Genomic DNA, 8,072 nt, shown 5'->3' with positions numbered 1-8,072 from the left:
CGTGTCCTGCTATTGTCAGCCCTTTCGAAGAGTTTACTCCCCTCCTGGGAGTAAGTTCCCTTCAGGTATTGAAAGGCTGCAATGAGGTCACCCCGCAACCTTCTCTTCTCCAGGCTGAACAAACCCAGCTCCCTCATATCATCACAGCCACCTCAAAGAACCGAGGTGCACATCCCTGAGACACATGGATCTAACTGTGGTGCTGTCTCTCCTATGCCAGGCGCCCAGTTGCTGCAGTCACAGCACAAGACAGGCGCTCCCCAAACAGCAGCGCTGACAGCACTGACATTCAGAGGTCACCACAAGGCATTGGCAGGAGCTCGCTTCACTGCAGCTTAATGCAACTCCTCCAACCTGATAAACACGCTCTGCCACATCACGGCTCCAACGCTCCACCACATTCAGGGGAAGGGGGGTGGGAGAAGAGAGCAAGCAAGAGGCGCTGCCTCCCGCAGTGCAAGCCGTCAATCCGCTATTTAAACGCTCTCTTTTACCTCATTCCTCCGACCCGCAGCACACCTTCCCCTCGGCTCGGAGCGGCCCGCCCAGTAGCGGGTGCAGCCCGGGAGGCCGCGGGCGGAGCCGAGCAGCCCCGCGCCTGCAGGAAGCGGCTGCCTTCCTTCCCTCAGCCGCCAACGCTGAGACAAAAACCGAGCGACAAGGGGGAGGCAGCGGGCGCTGCAGGGCTCTCCCCCGCTACAGCGCCCCGACACCGACCCGGCCCCGCTTCCTCTGCCGGAGTTTCTCTTCCCCACGTAGCCCCGCCGCCGCAGGCCTAACCGCGGTCCCGGCTCCCCCCGCCGGCCACTCACCGTGATGCCGGTCGCTCCCCCGGGCCAGGAGACGACAGCTCCCTCTTCCCCAGCCCGGAGGCGGCACGTCGTGCATCTGCCGGCCCGCTCCGCTGCTGCCATGGCACCACCTCCAGGGCCCGACACCCTCGGCCCCGCCCGCCGCCAGTGCGTGCCGCTCGGCCGGGGCCGCCCACAGCCATCGCTGAGAGGGGACCGGTGCTGGGTCTGGTCTTGTTAAGTATCTTCATCAGCCACCTGCATGAAGAGATGGGGTCCACCCTCTGCAAGTGTGCTGATGGTACCTGGAAGGAGTGGCTGACACACCAGAAGGCTGCGCTGCCATTCAGCAAGATCAGACTGGAAAGTTGGGCAGGGAGGAACCTGATGAGGTTCTACAAGAGCAAGGTGATCTTTCCCCTCTGTTCTGCTCCGGTGAGGCCACAACTGGAGTACTGTGTCCATTTCTAGGCTCTCCAGTTCAAAAAAGGCAAAGATATCCTAGAGAGAGCCCAGCAGAGAGCAAGCAAGATGATGAGGGGCCTGGAGCATCTCCAATACAAAGAAATGCTGAAACAGGCTGCCCAGATTGTGAAGTCTCCTTCTCTGGAGATTGCAAGACATGCCTGGATGCCTACCTGTGTGATCTGCTGTAGGGAACTTACTTTAATGGGGGAGATGGGCTAGGTGATCTTTAGAGGTCCCTTCCAACCCCTACAACTCTGATTCTGTGATGAAGCTGGGGAGGTAGTAGGCCAGCTGCAGGAGCTGCACTAGGGACATGGGTAACAGAAGAGCACAGAGCAATTGGGCAATAAGTCATGCTCAAGGCAGGAGCTGGGGACACACACAAGGACAACACTGAGCATAATGCTCTGCATCAGAATTGCATAGCATACTCAGTCTGGCAACAAGACATCTGCAGTTGGGTTTGCCATTGTAATCACTGGGCACATGGGGGAATACCTCTGTCCAAAACATTCACATGCTAGCTACTGCTTCTTTAAATACAGGTTACATTCACCTGCTAGCTACTGCACACTTTTCAGCACTCTTGAAACACTGTGTCACAACAGAAAGCACAGCTGTGTAATTTTCACTGTTCACAGGGCTGTGTTCAGCCAGTGTACCAAAATGGGTAACATTATCTGCCAGTACTTGAGTCACCAGCACACTATGCCTCAAATCCCTGTTTCAGCTCACACAGTGCCACTCCCACAGCGCTGTGTGGTAGTTGTGAGCAATGGGTGTGTGCCCAGGGCTGGAATGAGCCATTCAGTGGGGCAGAGCCCCTGCCATGATGGTGTGGGGCAGCGAGCAGCTGCAGGGCAGAATGGGATGGGCCATGGGTGGGACATGGCTGGTTAAAAGCTCAGTTATGTGTCCCCTAAGGAAAAGGTAGCACACTCACTTCTTCACAGAGAAGCTGAAAACACACAGAGCAGCTGAAACATTACCATGAACATAGTATTTTAGCTATTATAAATGCTTACTTCTTGCTCATGGGCTATTTAGAATGAATTATGTGACATTGCTTCTCCTTTTCCACACATTACAGTGTTGACTACATGGTAGAGATGAAAAGCAAAGTCTCAACATACGCCATCTTTTGTCAGTAATGTGACAGTAATGAGGACTGTTTCAAAAGTAATGCATCCTTTGTTACTCTGTTGGCCCACGCTGTCAGAGGCAGATGTTGGTGGGATGGTAGTAGAGGTTGAACCTTCCCACTTATATTCCATTACGTGTTGTTGCTGTGTGACAAATGGCAGCAGAGGGGCAGTCTGACAGAATGGCGTCTGTCATGGGAGTGCGGATGAAGCAAAGCTGTGTCACTGAATTCTTCCATGTGGAAAAAATGGCACCCATTGGTATCCATCATTACTTGTTGAACATTTCAGGAGACCAAACAGTGGATGTGATCACAGTGAGATGGCAGGGGGTTTTATGTATACTCTACCAGTGGTTGCAACAGTGGTGTTAAAGACAAGCCACATTTTGGATCTGAATAGCTCAGTGTAACTGAGAACATGTTCTATATAACAGTGTTATTGTGCTCTTTGTGCCTGTGGTAGTTTCCATAGAAACAAATAGGAGGCATTACTTTCAGAGCAACCTATGTATAATCTATGAGTCAAAAACTGAAAAGTTAACTGGCTACATAAAGAATCTAAAATACAGGTACCCTGTATTGATTTTTTTCCTTCTCTCTATGTACTACCTACCAACTTTATAACAGGCTCATTACTTGCTTGCCTCTTTCCTGAGCCTTACAGTGCTTCAAAGCTTCTTACAGCCTCCTCAGTTCAAAGTGAGGCCCCAGGCAAAACCATCTAATTAGCATCAAATGTTAGGCATAAGTCCCATCTGTAACTAAAATGACAGTAGGTGTGAGGGGATTGAAGATGATGGCACCACCAAAACCTGAGCCCTTGTCAGAGGAAATAGATACTATTGTGCTTTTTGTGATATTTTGCATATATATCATGGGACTTTCCTGAGCATTGCATTGGGCAGTCTTGAGAAGAATCTGCAAAGAACACAGCCCAAAACTGGGACCAAGCAAGCTGCAATGAGGAGAGCTCAAGTGAATGAACTCCACGCCAGTAAGGTTAGCACAAGATATCTGTGGAGTGGATCTTGAAAACGTGTGCTGCTGCAGCTCATATTTCTGCCTTCAAGTTCAAGCTGAAGGAGCTAATGATCAAAGAAAAGATAGAATTACCCAGGCTGGAAAAGACCTCGAAGATCATCAAGTCCAACCACAGCCTAACCATAGCACCCTAACTCTAACAACCCTCTGCTAAATCATATCTCTGAGCACCACATCCAAACGGCTCTTAAACACATCCAGGGATGGTGACTCAACCACCTCCCTGGGGAGCCTATTCCAGTACCTAACTACCCTTTCTGTAAAGAAGTGTATCCTAACATCCAACCTAAACTTACCTTGGCGCAACTTGAGGCCATATGATTTCAGGCCACAGCTATTCTCAGTATCTCCTGTTTCTCCTCAGATCTCACAGCCTCTTCGCACTTCAGCAGTAACGTCCTGAGCTTATTTTCCATGCATTTCAGACATCAGAAAAATAAAGCAGCACTGAACTAGAGAACTTCAGCTGATATAACAGAAACAGATAGGCAAAGACATCAGAAAGATCAGTGCTTGAATGCAGTTAAGCACATTTGCAATTGTTTTTCTTCTGATAAGCCTTAGGAGCATAGTCCTCATCTCTGGAGTTACTTAAGAGATGTGTAGTCGTGGAACTGGAGACAGTTTAGTGATGAGATTCGGTAGGTCAGGTTGATGGTTGGACTTGATCCTGAAGGTCTTTTCTAACCTAGATGACCCTACAATTCTCCTTCTAGAGAACTCTGTACAGAATACCGCCATGTATTTTACTTTAAACACAACAGACAAGTAACAACATGAAATAGAGGACTGGTGATTCAACCAATGGACTTTGAGTAAGGAATCCCAATTTCAGTGAGTATAAATTCAGTACCCTACTGCAAACTGTCCTTAGCACAGTAGACTATTAGATGCCTCAGTGTACCAAGTCATGAATGCTAACGCTTACCTTGCCATCATTATTTTGCACTTCTGAGCAGTCTGTCTCTAAAAGAGCCCTCCAAATGCAAGACAACAACTAGTAGCTGCGAGAGTCAGGATAAAGTACTAATTAACATGTTCGATAAACATACAAATCATTTATTTAAAATTCAAAACTCATAGGTACAAACAAAACATGTAAGAAACAATAAATTCAGAAAATGTAAACGCTTATAGAAAACATATGAACTGTACCGATTTAACGACCCACCGTTCCTGACAGAGAATAGTTAGAAGTAGAAAGACAAAGTCCAATCATTACTTTTCCAGATTCTAGTTTAGAGGTAGAGCACTACTGTGAAAGGCTTAGCAAAATTTAGTTCAATAGAGTCATGCTACAAGTGAATTTGGCCCACATGTTTATAAATGCAATGAAGTCATGAAACAAGTTCCTTATTGAGAACTCTTAATTTATACAACAAAATTTGGTTTGGCACTTTGCGAGAAATAAAGCACCTTGCCCGATAAAGGCTCTTTAATGATTTTACAAGTTGAGTATCCCGTGCTTCCTCCTTTACTGAAACAAGGAAAGCATTTCAGAACAGGCTGAAAAAGTCCTGATTATTTTTTGGCAGCTTTAAGGAAAGCAGGGTTTTTCTTTTCCCCTCCAGTATTTTGTCCTAGAAAGCCAAACTGAGGAAGGAGGGGGAAAAATCCTGTAACTGCAAAAGGAGATTTGGAGAACCCACAAACACTTTGCATGTATTTCTTTGGGTGGCACAGTCTTCAAGGTTAAAAAGAAAAATAACAAGGAAATAAGCTTCTTTTACACTGTGTAAAAGCAGAACAAGTTTACATTTTATTATCATTCAGCAAGTCTCCACTAACTGCTACAATTCTACCTGCTCAGCAAAAAGCGTGTGTGAACGACACGCTATAACATCACATCCAGTCAAAAGGTCCCAAGTAGTCTTAAAGTAGTCTTCAAATGACCTGCTGCAATAGAAATTAAGCTTGGAATTCTTCAGACAATACTTACAAATCCATTAGAAAAAAAAACAAAAACAGGAATAAATTGCAAACTCAGTAACACACAACATTATTCAGGAAAACCAGATATATACAGACAGACTGGCTGCTATGTGAATTATGTAGATTGGTGCATGCAAGTAGTAGAGTCTGTGGTGGCTTAAGGAGCTGAACTATAACCTGTTAAACTTCCATTGTTTAGTGTAGCAAGGACTATCTTAAGTATTAGCTGAAAGATATTTCTGTTCTAGAAGCAACAAAATCAGGTTTGGAGTTTTAATGCCTTCTTGCTTTGTGGTATAAGAACACTTCCGAAGATGTAGATAATGGTAAATCCCAACTTAAACAGCCAGTTCACAAGCACTCAACTGAAGTACGACCCTGTTTCTTTTAAGTAAAAGAAAAGTCGGGTCAATATTCAGATCCTTAAAGGTACCCTGCCTTTGCAGCACATGCTTATGTTGTTTATAAAATAGCACCACACAGTAACAGTCACCACAATAAAATGTCTGAGTGGCTGCATTCATTCAGTGGCTAAATATCCCATTAGAGTTTTAGGTAGGGAGAACAGAATTGTGACAGTTTGTGGAAGAATGCAGAAACACAAGCTCACCTGCTCTCATTAATGATGCACTGCTTTGTGTTTTCCTTTGTGAAGTTACCTAACGCACAGAGGAATCAATACTATCCAAATACCTTAAAAAACCAAACTTGAAATATAAAGTGTGAACATGCTTGCTTTGATAATATTCTACTTTTCAAACTATCATTTGAACAGCATCAAACGTTATGTACATTAGAAAAACAGCATTCTCGATTACACGGAAGATTGCAGTATCTATAAAATATAAACGCACGTGGTAGAAAAGTGAAAGAGCAATGAGTTGATGTTACTATCAATCAAACATTAAATCTGAAAATACATTGAAATGCATTGCCATCTTTGTCACTGTGCCCCTCTTGAGAAGAGCAATTAAAGGAGTGACCTCTGCCAGACTAACTGAAAGGCTTGTGTGAGCCAATGACCTCACTGGGGGCAAAGCTAGTTGTGTTGGTTCATCATTCAAAATAGTCAGGCAAATCTCCATTTAACCAATCTTTACAAATCAAAGTGCTTAAACTAGACTCACAGCAGAGCAGACATTGCCTGACAAATAGTAACCATCAGCACTGCAGGGTGAGTCCATGCCAAGAAAACAACTCTCCTCCTACAACGTACGTTCTTCTGTTGAATACAAAAGCCTTGCAAAAGCAAACTACCAAAAGACACACAGTATTACTACGGGAAAGTTTCAGACATGGATTTTCATATACTTGGCCTTTTGATTATTTTATGAAATCTCCATCATCTCCAAAGGGAGCTGTACACCCCTATCTGTGGAAAAAATTACACTTGGATGAAGAAAGCTTAAATAGACAAACAAGAGTAAATGTTAAACTATATATAAAATGTGTCCATTTCCACATACTGACTTTTTGAGAGCTTAGAATGGATCTAAAGAAGCCATTGCAAAGTATGAACCATTTATTCCTTATTTCGACACCATATCCCTTATTATGCCTTTCCCTCTGTATGTTTCAATGGCCAGATTGCAAGTGTTCTGTACATGCATAAACTAATTACTTTTAGCCCCGTAAACGCTAACCCAAAGTTTCACCTATATTAGATTTCTGTACCTTCCAATCTTATGCATATACATGATGTTTTTCAGAACATCAGAAAAAGTCTCCTAGTACAAAACAGAAATATTTATAGCACTGCGGTGTCTTCAGCGATGCATTTTTTATCCAGACAGTGGTCTAGTTTTTTTTGCAGATCTGGCACACGCTAATTGAGCACTCTGCTGCAAAAGAGAGCTTATACCTAGCTGCTGCCTTCAGATGCTACAGTCCAATAAATGATTCAAAGATAAGTTCTCTTAGAAGGCTTGCGGAATCTTGGCAATAGACTGATGGTCAAGAAGAACCACAGAGATCTCCAAGCATGAGCAACCCAAATACACACTGAGAAACTTCAGAGGACAAGGGTATGGCCAGGTAGACTACACACTGCTTTGTACAGCCATTTAGATATTGTGATACCTCAGTGCACCTCTACCACCTTCCAACACTAAGCATGTAAGTTCTAAGATTAGTGATGAATCCGGTTACACCACGAATATGCTGTAAACGAGACCGAGTTAGGAAATAGCACATTGAGAATACACTGCCTCATTATGTTTAATGCTCTCATGTATGCAAGGCAAGGTCAGCTGTCAGCTAGGCTACAGTGGCAGGTCTTTTGAGCATTCAGTGCCTTAGAATTCCAGACAAAAAACACCTAAATAGATAAACACAAAGATGATGGCTACTCTATATGCAGAGGTAAGCTTTATTCTTCCAAGGTGAATTCCACCACTGCGCAGAGGGTTGGTACAACTCCAATACACCACTTATGTTCTAAAAAAAGGCTATTTTGAGGCCTCAGGTGGATGCTGCCCTCATGCCAAACACCTGAACTATGGTAAACTTCAGTTCAGAACCTAAAATAGACAAGCAACAAAAGCTTTTACAACAACTATGTTATTTTGTATGGCAACATGGTCAGAAGAATTACTTTAGGACAGGGCTAGTTGATTTCAGTGACACAGTAGCACCAGAAGTTAATCTGTGTGTTCAGAGAGATGCAGTAGGCGTACATGTTCATGTCTGTGCGACTG

General features: G+C 44.3%; 1 protein-coding gene across 8 annotated transcripts in view; it reads right to left on the bottom strand.

Annotated features, from left to right (window-relative positions):
• NXPE3 (neurexophilin and PC-esterase domain family member 3) overlaps positions 1–959 on the bottom strand; it is a 20,194-nt gene extending 19,235 nt beyond the window's left edge. For 4 of the 8 annotated variants that reach the window (XM_015877311.2, XM_015877301.2, XM_015877291.2 and 1 more), the window contains exon 1: positions 813–959. The gene's annotated coding sequence lies outside the window, so the exon portion shown is untranslated. Of the gene's footprint in view, positions 1–494; positions 623–812 lie in introns of those variants that run through there. The other 4 variants (XM_015877341.2, XM_015877348.2, XM_015877321.2 and 1 more) reach the window with 2 other exon arrangements.
• Positions 960–8,072: the final 7,113 nt, after the last annotated feature.

This window comes from Coturnix japonica, chromosome 1, assembly GCF_001577835.2.
Source record: "Coturnix japonica isolate 7356 chromosome 1, Coturnix japonica 2.1, whole genome shotgun sequence".
Lineage (NCBI taxonomy): Eukaryota > Metazoa > Chordata > Aves > Galliformes > Phasianidae > Coturnix > Coturnix japonica.
Note: the sequence above shows the minus strand (reverse complement) of the source record. Positions and strands in the feature narration are given on the sequence as shown.